This window comes from Balearica regulorum, chromosome 16 (assembly GCF_011004875.1).
Source record: "Balearica regulorum gibbericeps isolate bBalReg1 chromosome 16, bBalReg1.pri, whole genome shotgun sequence".
Lineage (NCBI taxonomy): Eukaryota > Metazoa > Chordata > Aves > Gruiformes > Gruidae > Balearica > Balearica regulorum.
Genome location: NC_046199.1, coordinates 251,436 through 267,167, shown reverse-complemented (window position 1 = coordinate 267,167; position 15,732 = coordinate 251,436). Strand labels below are relative to the sequence as shown.

The following is a 15,732-nucleotide window of genomic DNA, read 5'->3' as shown; positions in this document are numbered from 1 at the left end:
TGCTTCCAAAAACAAACCCACATTCCCAGGGTGCATCCTCTAGTATTGTTGGAGAGATTTCAGGAGTTTCCTCTGTGTCCTGAGCAAATACACAAATATTTTCCACATCTCGTAGCTTGCAAATAGGCCACAGCTCCAGCTGCTCGCCCTGAGCCCCACTGACTGTGAAGGCACTCGCCTCGGGCATGTTGATTTTTCGGAGGGGTGGCAGGGCCATGGAGGGAACTCAGTCCCCAGGCAGCGAGGTGCAGTGTGGGGCGACAGTGCACCAGGTGTGCAAAAAGCAGGAGGAAGCATAGGGCTTTTTGTGCAAAACTGCATCTCGCATGGGCAGACAGGTTTGTTCCCACCTGAAGGCTTAGCCCTCGCAGGCCAGCAGCTTGTTTTTATGACGTGTTACACAGAGCAGGTAAGAAGCCAAGCTGCTGCGTTCTGTCCCACCAGTCTCTGGGACAGAGGTGATGGACATCTGCAAACCCCGCTCCTTCAAAAACAGCTTGGGTCTCTCCTGGCTGCCACTCCTGCTTGGCAAAGCCTGGGAATTAAAAATAAAAATAATATTAATAAAATTTTTAAAAAAGGGTATTTCAGCCTGAAAGAGCATCCTGCTAGCATCTCCTGATTAGATCTTCTCACAAAGACTATAAATGTTAGTGCGAGATCCAGGAAAGAATAAAATTGTTTTAACTAAAGAGAAGGGAACAGGACTAGAAACAGAAGGAGAAGAGTTACTTGCAGGAAGCGCTGAAAAAGCCCAAGAAGTCCAACAGCCATTACTCCACAGGAGAGCTGGTTTTCTTGCCACCATTGCCCAAGTGACACCACAGCCTATGCAGCCAAGCATGGCCCCTGGACACACAGCCTTGCGCATGAAGCCTTCTCTCCACCCATTACCTGCGCACGCTGCTCAGCACCAGTTCAAGGAGGGATTCACCTGCCAAGGGCACGGAGCCCCAAGGAAAGCCACAGGAAACCCCTGCCTTGGGAAGCTTCACGCTAGGCTGTGACCTAATCCCTCTGCATGGCTACAAGGAGAGTTCTTACAGCTTGATCCCCTGTTCTACTTCCATATTCTCTAATTTTTGGAGTTCTGTGCTCCAAGCCAAGATCCCACCTCTTTCTCCCACTTCCCTTCTTTGGGATGAGCCCTGCAGAGAGCTGGGGCAGCACCAAGCCCTTCTTGGCCAAACATGACTCTATACCAAGTGGGATTTTTGAAGACTAGTGCCCTCAAAGGGAGCCTGCAGCATGCTCAAATGTGGCCCCAACACAAAGAAAAGTGGGAAATTAAGCTCTTCCTCCAGGAAACAGGAGTCTGAAGGCAGCCAGTGTATGGTCTCCTATTTAATATCACAGAAGGATGGCTGCACTCAGAGCACATGGGACAGCTGCACTCAGAGGACCCTCCTAGACAGCAGGTGACTGAAGCACTTGAGGGGCCACAGGCCAACGTGAGCTTTAGGAGTGTTGATGACTCCCTTTACATCACCTTCACACCTTGCATGGATCAGGCGTTGCTACCACGCCCTGCACTGGGCAGCCCCCTTGCTGTGTCCTCGCATGAAGAGCTGCAGCTCGTTGCCTACAGCTCCAAGCCAGGGCGGCCGAAGCCTCTGTGAAGCCCCAGCACCGGGCAGATCCCATCATCAGATGTCATCTAACTGAGGATGTGTCAATGCTGAGACTAAGTGCCTACTAAGTGGTCCTCCTTGAGGACAAGGAATGAAGAGTTTGGCCATCAGATACACACAGAAATTCAAGTACAATTCTCAGAGAGCGGTTGTGCCGTGACACCGGCCAGAGGCAGGGACATGTGTGTGGGGTCCAGGGCTCCTCACTGCAGCAAGCGGCTGGTGTGATGGGGACAGGCATCTGAAATGATCAGTCCTACACAAACAGAGAGTTCAGAGCTTCCTTCGTTTGCTAACGGAGTGTACACCAAGGGGCCCATGAGAGGGAGCAGGAGTAGCCTTATGGAGAACAAAGCCGTGTTTACAACCCAGAGTGCTCCAGAGGGAGGCCCCAGCAGCAGACCAAGGCAAACCAGGTAAGGAATGGGGAGCGGGTACCATCCCTGAGGCACCAAAGCTGCTGGCATTGCTGCTCCTCTGCAGGTCCAGGCTCCTGCCTGGCTGAAGAGCAGCCTGAGCCGTGCTCAAGCACCCCAACATCAGCACAGTTGTTTTTGGTTTGGTGGTGTTTTTTTTTTTTTTAATTTTTTTTTTTTTTTAAGAGGATCGTGCTTGCCCCTTCACCTTCTCCCCAACAGGCAAAGCCACCCCAGCACAATGGGTGGGTTGTCAGACTCACTCCCCTTAGAAAAACCTCACTCAGTGCAGACGCTGAGCAATAAAGTGCAACCCCTGGCTGGCTCCAAGTCACTCAGGTTTGCACATCAAAGCCAGGATAAGGCTGTAAAACTCATTTGTATCCTGGAGCTGCAAAGGGCCTCCAGGAAGGTCTCCAGCATCAGCTCCTTGCAGTGATACTCCACCAGCTGACTCAGTCAATTTAGGCTTCACTCACTGCCTTCTCTCAGCCAAGTTCAGAAAAGCTGTAATTTAGATCTTGGGGAGGGAGTACCCAAAACAACTCTTTCCCCACACACGCATATATATCTGAACTTCTTTTGAATACACATATATCCTTCTAACAAAAATTATAGAGGATCTAAAATAAATATAATGTCAGCCTGTTCCTAAAACTGTTCTGCTTCCGAAAATAAGCATTATGCAAACAAACCAACCTCTGCTTCGCAGGAGACAGACCAGACTGTGAAAATATAGAACAAATGGCTGCACTTGCTCAAAGCCCGAGCACGTATGCTCAGCTCCAGCAGGAGCAGAACAGGGGCAGCCCTCTGAAAGCAGAGCCCAACCTGGCAATGTGTTAGAGAGGAGAACAGAGCAGAGCACCGTAAGTTGGGTGGGTTAGGTGTAGGAGAGAGCCTGGAAAAGGTCTTATGCAAAGTATCTCATTACTTTGGTGTTTTTAATTAAAACAAAAACCCAAGAAACTCAAACCACCAAAGCCCCGAGCCTGCTGCTAAGTGGTATTTTCAAAGAGAGACATAAGATGAGAAACTTGGTAGCCTTTTGGTTGCTCAGACTCTGCTGGTTCTTGCTTCTTCCCCGGCCGTTCCCAGGCTTTTCCCCAGCCCTTGTGCCAGCACTGCTGGCTCCCATCTTGCCGTTGTGAGTCTCCCGATTCACCCCAGCTCCAGAGCAGAACTGACAGCAATGGGGCAGCTCATCCCACGGGAGCGGGTCAGGGCAGTGCCAAAATTAACAGCACATTCCACCAAGATCCTTTCTTGGAGAGAAAGAAGAAAGAAACAGGGACTGTCAGGACACAGCTGACATTTCCTGGGGTCTCCACAAGAGGACCTGGGGGGGCTGAGGAGAATCCTCCCCAGGGGAGGACAGACACCATGCTGAGTTGCACTACAAAGATAATCAACTTAAAATAAAGCCCAGAACAGCCCCAAGGGCCTATGGCCCCACAGCCTGACAGCAGCACCTGAACCTGGGCTGGGATGGATGCACGGGCACCTCAGAGCACTGTATATCAGCTGGGAGAAGGGAGGGCAGCACAGAAACTCCCACCGCACCAACCTTCACACTCTTCATCATCCACTCTGCACTGAGCACCACCCACCAGGACTTGCACAGCCCCACAGGCAGCACCAGGCTTGTACCGATCTGGACTCTGAAATCACCCCATGCAAGCCCAGAGTCACGCAGAGAGTACCCCATGGGGAGGGGACACAGAAGGACTTGCCCCCACCCCATCCTCCATAGGATGAGGGTTCTGTGACAAAGAAGAGCAAGGGGCAGGAAACATCCCCATTTTCACAGCTTCGGGACAGAGCATAAAGCACCTGCTGGATGGGCACTAACAGAGCAGAAGGAGTTCAGGTACCAGAAACATGGGCACAGTCGCCAGCTACTACACAGACCAACACTAAAGGAAATTGCACCTGAGAGCAGGAGAAATCAAATGCACTCCCATTAAAAAAAACCCTTGAGGATGCAGACTGGGCATTAGCTCTGCCTGCGCCTGCACAGCCAGGGTAAGCACAGGCTCTTGCTGCAGGCTCTGCCAGAGGTGCAGAGCAGGGCTGGCTGCTGTGCCCAGGGAAAGGACCTGCTGCTCCCTTGAAGGCCAGGGGCCTCTTGCTTCTCTGTCCTCAAACTGCCGGTGAGGGTGAGCACCTCAGACTGCACTATGGCTGGGGACCAGCTGTGGCTCCTGCAGCCAGGGCAGAAGGTGAAAGACATGTCAAAAAGTATTCAGCATCAAAAAGGTTACAGGTGCTTCCCTCGGTTCTTTGTAAGGGTCCCCAAGCTGGCCAGGGACATGCATCCAGCCAACAGCCTCTCCTGCATTTCTGTCCCAGCTGACCCAGGGGTTTTACATGACTGGGGAACAAAATGACCTGTAGAGCTTGAGCCTCAGGCTGCAACAGAGCAGCAAGCCAGTTTCCCTGGGCTACAGGATCTGCCTGGACAACTCATCCAGCCCTCGAGCTGCCACCATGGCATCCTCTGGATCTCTCCTGCCACCAGGGCTGGAGTTTTTGTTTTGCACCTCAGAGCACGGCCCAAACCCCCAATCCTTAAACAGCCTCCCTAAAGCTCTGCTTTGCCCTAGACGCAGCGGCAACTCCTAAAGCTCAATGAAGGCTCAGCAGAGTTGTTCTTCCTTTTAAGGCCTGAGCATTTGAGAATGAGTTTCAGAAGGAAAAAAAAAATGTACTGGCAGTTTTTATCCCCACTCTCTCCTTCCAAAACGTGCTGCATGGATCCACAGTCCCATCCAAATCCCAGCTACTGGAGGGGAGGCAGCTGCGGGGGAGGCTGGGTGCCAGCCAGTCCCTACCCAGGGGGCAGAGGGTACCCTGGAGGAGAGCTGAGGCCAGGCACAGCTCGGTGCTGTCCTCCTGCCTGCACAGCCATGGGCTGCATCAGTCCCAGGACACATCGTCAGGACCACTGCTGATGGGACTCTGAGCGATACCAGCAGCACCGCACTCTGACGGTGACCACATTCCACCTCAACATGCTTGTAACCAGACTTTGTCCCCAATGAACAGGATTTACGTGGAAAACCCCCTCAATTTTAGCAATATCCTAGAGAAGAAATACTTCACAGCTGCTTAGATGAAGGCATTACAGGATAACCTGTGAGTTCAGCCACAGCTGACCAGCATGGCTGGGATGCATCCTGCTCTCCCTCCATCCCCTGGTGCTGCCCCACCAAGGCATGCCAAGCTCAGCAGCCCCAGCACAGCAGCCCCGCGCCTTCCCATTGCCCCCAGAGGCGACGGTCCCAGTTTGAGGGAGGGTTTGTGCAGGCACCCACGGTGTAAGCACAGCTCGATGAGTATCGCTGCAGTCATCCCACCCGTACGCGGCCCCACCGAAGGAGGTAGTGGGTACTCACATGAGCTGCACTGGCCAGATCCTTTCAGGAGTGCAAATCTGCAGCGTGGTACCCAAGGTCACACATCTGTTTTCTCCTTATGTCTTCTTGGGACACACCAAGCTAAGACAGATGCTTCCAGCCAGAGCAGAGGTAGACTTTATCCACCTCCAGGAGTGTGTGCTAGCACTGCCCAGGATCTGCCCAAGATGGGACTCAAAGCACCTAAGAGCCTCCCAGCATAAATGTAATCCTAAAATTAAGCCTAGGCTGTTCCTGTTTTATCAGGGGGTGGACACATGGCACAAGGAAGGGACAGAGCTGGACCCTACATGTGAGTCTCCTGCCTTACCGATGAGCCCCAGCACCATGAGGCTACCTGCTGATTGAAGCCCTTGTCAGAGACTGGAAAGCTGAACATGGCTTTTGCCTGTTTCCACACACCTCTGTGTCCCCCACACCTCCCACCAGCCGCCAAACAGGAGTAAGTCAGACCTAAGCAGGGTGACATTTCCCAGTGCTGACAAGGCTGCACCCAGGGCCAAGAGCGTCATGCTGGTACAGCTGCAGGGAGGAGGCAGAGAAGATGCACCTGCCAAAAGGGTGAAGGGCAAAAGCCCAGAGCCCTGGAGCAGCAGCACACACCAAGTGCTCTCCCTATGCCAAAGCAAGTCATATCATACAGATGATAACCCGGCTATTTCAAGGACACAGCAGCACCCACTGCCCTCTCTGTCATTCTAGGAATTACTGACAAAGGTCCTGATTTATCTAGCTTGCTGCCCAGCTGCTTCGGGACTGAGATTTACTCTTCACGGCCTCCTATATCACCGCTACCAATTTCAGGGATTCCTCCCAGCCATGAAGTCCTTGCAGCCAGGGTCCCTGCAGCTGCTGCCTTGGCCGGTCAATGCCAAGGAGAGCAGCCCGGGAACAAGAGGCTCCACAATCAGAAGCTGTTCTGGAAGATCTGCCCCACCACATAAACCCAGCAACTGCTCCACCGCCCTCGCAGCAGCCCACATCGCTCATGCTGTGCAAGGAACATGACTCTGCAGCATTAACTCTGCAGCTGACTGATTTTCATCATTTCTGCACGCAGATAGATCATCCTGGGCTTAATGAAACCATGCGAGACGTTGCACAGCCACAAACATGCTGTAGTGCTATAGGGCGTGGAGTTTCCCCATACAGGAGGGGGAAAGAGCAATAGTTTTTGTACCACCTTCCTAGAAGGGAGGAGAGAACCCATAGCAGCCACGACAGAGCAAAGCAAACAGCCAAGTGCCAGAGGCTTGTCTACACCAGGCCCAGAGATGTTCGTTTCCTACACAAGGGATCACTGAGCAACAAGGAGAAAACATTTACAGAAGCTTCTGAATGATGTTGGTGAATGAAAATGGGAAGACAGGAACAGAAAAGAAACCTACAAAACCAGAAAAGGGAAACCCATCAGCTGGACCCTCAGGATCGAGCAGCCGCCTTAGGAAAAACGTGCAGGAACGGAGACTGAAAGGACCTCTTGAGACACCCATCTCAGGTCTAAAATAACTCCACCAGACCACAAAAAACCCACCACAAGTTCAGCTTTCCCAAAGGAGGCGCAGGAGCCGGCAGCGGTGGGGGGCAGGAGCAGACCAAGGTTGCAATTACAGGGTGGAGCACCTGCAAGGCCAGGCCACGCAAACAGCCCGGTGACACCGAGGGTGCCAGCTGCTGACTCCCTGCAAACAGCCGGGTGGCAGAGCAGAAAGCTTTCAAGCACCCGTCTGCAAAGCTATGTATCTGAAGCAGTGACATTCCTAAATGCGTGGCATTAGCAAAATAATGGCCCTCTGTCTCTCTTCATTTAAAGGGCTGCCAGTCATTTATTGGCTGAAACACAGAGTCCCTTGAAAACTCATGCACAACATAGACACGGTTTGCAAGGGACGGAGTTATTTCTCAGCTAGCAGAGCCCACAAAACACTGGTGGCTAAAAGTATAAAACAAAGATAACAGTGTTTCATCACAACTTTTTTAGGTCATTTCATTCTTCGACAAATCTCTCCGGCTGCAGCTGTCTCTGCCGACTGTTGAAAAAACTAAGCAGGAACAAATGCGGAGAAGCTCTTGAAAGTATTAGCTGTCCAAGCTTGTTAAGCGTGACTCAAGTTAACCACTACAATGCCGGGATGGCAGAGGAGTTTGGCAGCAAGTCAAAGGCAATAGGAAATACAGAGTCCGCAAATGAGTAACCTCTCCCCTGCACCCTGAGCTGCCATTGGGAAACTCATCCCGACGGGACTCTGTGCAGAGGAGCTGCTTCAGAGTCATCATTTTCCCCAGCCCAAAGCACACCAATTTCCTCTGGCAAGGGAAGAGAGGCAGTAAATAAATAGCTGAAAACCTCAGCCACAGAGTTCGTAAACCCTTCATAAAACAATACGCAAAACCCCTTCTTTTCCATGAGAAATTAATTTCTTACATTTGTTTTGCCTACAGGAATTGCGGAACAAAAAGCACATCGAACACGACAAAGTAAGGATGCTGCAAAGCCAACAAACTGGACCATGCAGCATTGGTCCCCTCCCGCACGCTCGCCCCATGGAGCGGCGCACGGTTCCCTGCTCCGTGCACACCTCGATCTCTGAAAAACTGGCCTATTGACAAGTGAATTAGCACTCTGGGATGAAAAATACAGCGTGTGTTTGATTTTTTCCATTGTTTTTAATTCTGATGTAATTAACCATGAAAAAAAGCTTCCTCCGAAAGGAAAGGCATGTGTAAGTGTGGCCCTGTACTGACATTCTTTTCCTGATGGTCTCCAAAATGTTACAGTGTGGGCAGGAGTCACATCCCATGAGCTGCATTTCAACCTCTGCTTTGTGCGCTACACATTTACATCTGTAAGATTAGCAGTGACTATAGTAACACCTTCGAACTCCAAATAAACAAAAATACTAGTGATGTATAGTTCTGGTGCTTTGTCATTAACAAGATCTGGCTTGATTTAACGAGAAACAAAGACTGTGATGCTCAATCTTACCTTAAAATGCAGTCATGGCCTTTTTAAAACTGAACAGCTCTGCAATCTCACATGTCAGAACAAAGCGCTACTAGTTAAAACCCAAATTCTGCCTTTGCTCTCACCATGCCATAGAAACAAAAGGTGGGATTAACCTTCCCGAGAGCCAGCAAGAAGCCAATTACCAGTAAATAACTGTGTCAGTCACCAAAGGCTCTCAAAAAGGGTCTCGGTTGTTTCTTGGAGACGTCCAGGGAAAAAAACCATCTGAGCTGCGTGAGCCAGCACGGTCCCAGCCAGGCACATCGGGTGTGCTGCCTGCCAGGGAGCCGCAGGCCTTGGCAGCACCGCCGGTGGCACCGTGTCCAACGGACCCTCTGAGAAACAGGTAGGACAGCAGTAAATAAGGATACAGTCACTCCCTGCGGGCACGACTGAATTATTTCTGGCCCTGGACCAAACTTTTGCAGGGCACATGCTCATTTTTTCAGCTTCTCCAGGGAGGCTGGTAGGATAAAATATTTTGTGTTTTCACTAAATCATTTTCTCTTGGTTATGATGGTAGGTTGTCAATCCAGCAGGGCAGAGCGATCTAGGGAAGGGTGATGTCAAAGAGTGACATCAGAAGAAGCTACAAGACTTGAGAGTGCAGGAAAGTAAGGAAAACCAGAGTGCTCATAGAGTGTCTTCCTTTTAGCTCTTGAGTTGGTGAAGAAAGGGGGCAGGGAGGCTTTTACAGTTAATAGCTACACTTCTGCAGAAGAAAAGCAAACTCCCTTGGGGAGAGGAGATTGGCCTGGCAACACAACTTGTTCCCCCAGAGGGATGAAGCTGGATGACTGCACAGTGTGACTTGTGTACCACCAGAACCAGAGCTGGGGACAGACTCATGATCCCAGTCCTCACCCATTGCAGGGCGTCACAGATGCTCAGGCTTGAGAGGAACCACTGGCATGAGCAAAAGCCCAAGTCCCACCTTTTCCACAGCTCCTCAGCAGGTGCCAAAAGACCTGGCAATGGTATTTCTGACACGCTTCAACTCAAAGGAGATCCAGCTGGGAAAAGGTGGATGTGCACTTGGGGTGTTTAAACATAGCTAAATTCAACTACTGCCAGGAACAGTTGAACCACACATTTGAATCCACAGGGTTTATCTTGCTTCAGTGACCAGGAGATAAGTCAAGAAACTGTGCAGACCAGAGCCTGACCCAGATCATGTTTAGTTGGCAGCAGGCTCTCCCCATGACCAAGTCAGCCTGAAATAAACACTTAGGCTTCGTGCACAGCTAGAAAAGTAAATATGTGTCATCTGTTCATCCTGGTTTAAGGGAAAGAAAAAAAGAATAAAAAAATTCAGACTGGGCTTTCTTATACATAGCACAAGAGAGACAGCTCAGCTCAGGAGGTGGCCGCAGAGCTGGCAGCACTAGACAGGATCTCCAGAACAAAAGAAATCCAGGAAATCCCCAGTGTCACTTCTCCCCACAATTGATTTAAAATGAGCTTATCCCTCACACTTGGTACATGAGGAAGAAGAAACTTCCTGGCTATGGCGGGGGGGGGGGGGGGGGGGGGGGAAGCACAGTTATTAATAGCACCACAATGAGCAAGTATCAGAAGTTATGTTGCAGCTCTGGAAGATCTTGGCTGGATCTTGAAAATACCTGTTGCCATGGCAGTAACTGCTATACATGGCAACAGTGAACAGTGGTGTAAGCACAATTTACTTTTTGATTTGGTGCCCAAAACAAGTTTCTTTTGTTTTCTCTCACCAAAACCCCAAGCATTTATTAGCTTACGCTCAGTCCAAAACAGACCTTTTCACTTTCAGCAGTGGCAAAGGGGCACACTCAGGAAGATGTCAAAGCGGGCAGTGCTTTCTCCGTCCTTTTACAGCATAGCCAATGGATCGGGGCAAAGATCTGGACCACATTCAACTTCCCTTTATATTTGATGTCCACCTAGTCAATCCTCATCAGCCTCTAGTACACAGCATTTGCCACCAATAAAAAAAAGAGAAAAAAACTGCAGAGGCACTTATTCTACTTCCAGCAGTTAGAAGCAAGGACTTTTCTGAGACGGGATGACCTGACGCTCACTTCATATTCAATGTGACGGCAGACCACAGCGGTGTTGTGACCTTTTCATTCTGTTCACTGCTGCCCTCTTTGCTGTTCACAACCTCCTCCTCCTCCCTTCCTGCCAAACACCAGCCGATACTTTCGCAGAAAGGCCTGTTACCCCCGACCTCATTCCTGAATTTCAGCGCTCAGGATTCCTTACCTCGTTTGCTCAGAGCCCATCGCTGCGCACGCAGGCTGCGGCACGCTCTGCCCCAGCCGTCACTTTCATCCCCTTGTCTAGGTCATGCAGAAACACTGGGAGCAGTGGAGATCCCAGCCTGGCTCCCCGAGTGACTTCCCTCCACAGTGAGGTCTGACAGCCTACTCCTCATCTTGGTAGCCTATCTTTTAACCATTTATTCACCCACACATCCCATGATGGGCTTTTCTTGCATACACCATGCTGAAACCGTTCAAAGAGGTCCACTAGACCGCTCCCCTGGATCACCCCTGCCATGTGCTCGCAAACACCTTCCAAGTACCAATGGAGTCACGTAGCTCAATTTTGGTCTACAAAAGCCGTGCTGGCTCTTCCGCAACACATCATATCTATCTATGTTCCTACTTAGCATTGGTTTCTGGAGACTTTCAAGAACATAAGATACACATCTTGGGTGAAAACAACTGCCCCTCCATCCTGCCCAAAGCTGGGCCAGCAGGAGAGGTTTGTTAGGCAGAGCACGTGAGCCTGGTCACAACCTCTCTCCATCTTCTTCCTTATTCCCCCAGAATCCACACTCATATTACGGATGCTAAAGGCACATCCCTGGTTGTTCTTCCTAGTATTTGTTCCAAACTGGCTGCCTGTAAGTTTACCCAAATGCTATTTGAACCTGCTGATGCCTTTTGCATCCACAACCCCACCCCCACCCCGACAATGAATTCAGAAGTTCATCACACATTGTGTAAAATAAAAGTACTTCCTTCTACCTGCTTTAAGCCAATCTCCTACAGGTTTCATCAAGTGCCCTGGTTCTGGTGCCAGACCAGACTTGGTAGATAAAATTCAACTTAATCAGTGCCTTCGTGATTTTGTATAACTTGATCCTATGCTACACCAGGATTCTATTCCAAACCAAGGAGTCACAACTTTTTTCTCTCCTCATAAGGCAGTTGCTCTGTCCCTCAGTCATTTTAATTGTCTTCTCTGCAGCCTCTCCAACACCACTGTCCTTCCTTCTCAAGATGCAGAAAACAGAACTGCATGCTGCCCTCAAGATACACACCAAGGTGTTATAGAAGAGGGTCAAAGCGATGCCCTCCACTTTGTTATCATCTCCCTTCTGACAGTGACCAACATTTATTGGCTTTTTTGGCTAACATCGCACACTGAGCTGACGGTTTCAGAGAACTGCCAATGATGACTCCAAGCTCCTTCCTGAGCTGTAACCACCAGTTCCAGGTTCAGCATCACACAGGCCTGGTATAGATAATTTTCCCCTACAGGTACCTCACAGTTCCCTACACTGAAGTTCACCTGCCACTTATTTGTCTAGTTCCGTGAGGTCCTTCTGGATTTCCTCACCTTCCGTGAGGTATCCAACCACCTGAAGGAATTGAGGATCCTCTGCAAATTGGGGATATCACTGCACCCCTCCATGCCTGAGGTCACCCATAGGATGAAAACCAGTCCCAGGACCAGTCTCTGGGGCCTCACCCTTACCCATGATGAAAAATGACCACTAAGCCCTACCCTCTGCATCCTATGCTTTCACCACTCTTGGCTCACAACAAGACCCTTACTCATTGCCCACAGTGACTTAGTTTTTTTAAAAGCTTTTGGTGGAGAACCTTGTCAAAGGCTGTTTGAAAACCCAGCTAGATGAAGTCTATTGGTCCTGCTACCCCCATGCTCACCAAGCTCCAGCAGGTCCATGAGGCAAGGCTTGCCTTTACGTTAGCCCCGTTAACTCTTTTCCAAGAAGCCATGCTTGGCCACGCCTTCAGTGATCTTGTTCTTCACTGCAGAGGCCCAGGCACAGAGGTCAGACCCCCCCCGGTAGGTCTGTGGTCCCCAGGATCCTCTCTGCAGCCGTTCCCTAGCACAGACAGTGAGCCTCCTGAGGCGTACCTCCCCGGTTTCCCCAAGATCCCCCTCTTTTAAAAAATGCCATTGCATTCACCACCATCAATTTCTGCAATGTCAAGGGCACTTAAGCAACAGGATACACACAAAAGTATCTCAGCAATTTCAGATTTAAGATCCTACAGTACTCTTGAGTAAACGCTATCTGTTCCTTACAGTTTCTTATCAGTTCCTCTGTTTGCTCTAAAGCTATTTCTACTGACATTCAACATGAGACAACTCAGAGAGCTCTTTTGTAGCGAGCTTGTAGTTTGCAAAGCCACAAAGCTCCTCCACTGGAGTCAAGATGGCCAAAAAATGGTTTACATTTTTCTGTGATGGCTTTATCTTCCGTGCCTCTCTCACCTTGATCTTTGCTGCTGCCTGTTTCAAAAGGTTTCTGATGCATTTGAAAATTAATCATATTTGGCAAATTCACTCTTCAAAAATCTTATTCTGGCCTGCCTTATTTTGATTTTACTGTAATCTGCTGAAATATATACTTTTTTGGTCGTCTTCTATGGATACAGCTTCCCCTTTTTGACCATCATCCTTCTCACTCCACCAGCCTTCTTTTCCCTGCACATTTCCTTTTGTTTTCTGTCTTTCTTTAAAAGAAAAAAAAGACAAAAAAAAGTCTTTGATCTTTTCTTGGTGAAGGTATCCATTCCTTCTGAGCCACCAATGTCATCACCAAATAACTTCCATATCACCTCTGGTCCTATCAGCTTCTCTTTAGAAGAGGGACAGAGCTGTACAAGGCAGACAAATATCAGGGCTCTTACACAACTGCAACGACAGCCAGCCGCTTTTTAGTAGACTCAGGAGTAAATGCCAGCTCTATGGCAGGGCAGACATAAGTCTCATTAACTTTATTAATGCCACCAATCGTATAGAGCCCTTCGTAACCACAGGCTCAGTGTTATCACAACTGTTCCTGGGCACATATGTATTGAGTTTTCACAGGTAACCACATATTCCCAGTTTCCAGATGCCCAAACTGAGATGTTTCCAGCTGGAAGCATGTTATGTGACCAAGGCACCTCCTGAGGCACCCACAAGACGAGAGGCAGACGGGTCAAGGCTTCTCCTTCCTGCAGGAATACAGGACCACATTGAAGGGCAGTCAAGATCCCAGGAGAGCAGTGTTTCCCTTCCAGGGAGCAGCCACAGCCTGAACCTTCTCCCTTGTTTTCGGCACACAGAGCTGCTGTCAAGGTCAAGGCCCACACGGCTCCTGCCAAGGTCCTGCCGGAGACAAAAGGCAGGGCCCAATTGCTAACAAACTGCAAAACAGGTTTAATCAGCAACAGGTTTTAATTTAAAAAATAAAACAATCACCAATCAATTTTTGCCTGAAGCACAAGAAAAACAAGGGTTTGCATCTCCCAGCTGTTCACTACTCTTCTCGATGTCTCCTGTCACAGCTCAGCAGGTGCGCAGTTGAAAGATGAAGCCCGATACTCTTCTGCATCTTGGGCAGCATGGAAAGCTCTGCCACAGGGCTGCCCCCCGGAACGGGGCTGGCTGCATGTCTCCCAGCAGCACCCAATTCTCACAGCCAGCCGCACTGCCATCGCTCTTTGTCTGCAGGCCCACGTACCGCCTGTCCTAACGAAAGGCTGCACTTCCACAGGACCTACAGAGCAGCCCAAGGTCTAGGACAGACACACCTCATCATTACAACTGTTTATGCTCACAGATGTTATTTGCCTTTCCCAGGGCAAACAGCCGCACCATTAGGAGGGTTTACAGCTATAGCCCTATAGGCAAAGCAGCACAAGTTCCTACAGCAGGTAACAGCCCCAAAATGGTTATTTCAGGGGGAATACTGTTAATTCATGTAAAGCCCATCAAGCCCTCTCTGCAGTTCACAGAAACTCCAGGTTTAACCCGGCTCTGGCTGGGACATGGAGGGCAAGAAAGGAGCATCGCAGGCAGCCCCACAAGAAATCTGTCTTTCTCTGACCATCCCCACACATTCACTTCAAGAAACGGCTACTGCTGCAAACAGTAGAGGTTTGAGCAAGGAAACAGGGATTAGACACGTGCCCTCCCCTGCCCGCACCAAGGGCCCACAGCATGCCATTCCTGGGGGTCGAGCTCCACTTTGGGCAGGCGCCGCACGCACTGCCAGGACAGCAGTAACGGAGCCGCTGCGGCCAGCTGCAGGGATCTCATTTCAGCGCCCAGAGTACAAGAGGTACGTGGTATCAGGAGACAGACACTCTCAAACAGGAAACTGTGCTCTTCCCCAAAGAGCCTCCCGTGCAGGATGCCGCCCAAAATCAACACGCCCCAAGTACAGCTCATCACCCAAGCCATCCAGGCCAGGCAGGAACGAGCACGTCAACCACTGGAAGTCACCCATTTTTACATTTCGAACTGAACTCTGGGCTGTTTCACTGAGCTATTTGGTGATCGCCACGCTGTCCACCTTTTCCACCTGCAGTCTTTGCTTTGTGCTCCAGAGACAGTGGGGCAGACAAAGAAAGTAGCCCACGATGAAGTTTCCCTCTAGCCCTGCAACAAGCACGCCTTGCACCGAACATGCTGGGTTACTGAAAAGCTTCTCCTCCCCCCACGCACAGACAGCGCTCTCAGCTTAGCAGAAGTCTTCCTCATCCAAATGGAGACAAAAGCAAGGGTCTTCATCCCTCCAAGACCAAATAAAGTTTAAGCACACAAGTGCTCAGCTGTCAGCACTGGGCAGCCAATGGGGGACTCTGCCATTCACACCCGAAGAGGCCGCCTTGCTGGGAAGAGTTACAGGGAGTCAGAGAGGCTGAAGTCACCGACATCTCCCCCTTTGCCGTACTCATCCAGCCCTCCTTGTTTCAGCAACAAGAGCAACCCAAAGAAGTGCCCCCCACCAAAGGGAGCTCTGCCCCGCAGCAGCTCTCTGCCAGCCTCCTTCTCTTGCAGCCGGGTTTTGGCCTTCAAGGCCAAAGTCTCAACAACGTACCCAAAGTCACCCCTGCAGCACAGCGCCCAGAGCTGGCCCAATGGACCGTGGGAGAGGGAATTGGGTAATAACATCATGGCACACTGAAAGCAGAGTCAATCCAATGACTTACTGCTGCTGGAAGGAGGGGGGCCCCTCTGCATCCCCC

At 50.3% G+C, this 15,732-nt stretch overlaps 1 protein-coding gene across 2 annotated transcripts in view; it reads right to left on the bottom strand.

The window, feature by feature from the left end:
• LOC104642949 (rho GTPase-activating protein 39) overlaps positions 1-15,732 on the bottom strand; it is a 55,054-nt gene that overhangs the window by 31,448 nt on the left and 7,874 nt on the right. The window contains exon 1 of one of the 2 annotated variants that reach the window (XM_075768270.1): positions 351-474. The exons of the other annotated variant lie outside the window; for it this stretch is intronic. The gene's annotated coding sequence lies outside the window, so the exon portion shown is untranslated. Of the gene's footprint in view, positions 1-350; positions 475-15,732 lie in introns of those variants that run through there. 2 annotated transcript variants of the gene reach the window in all.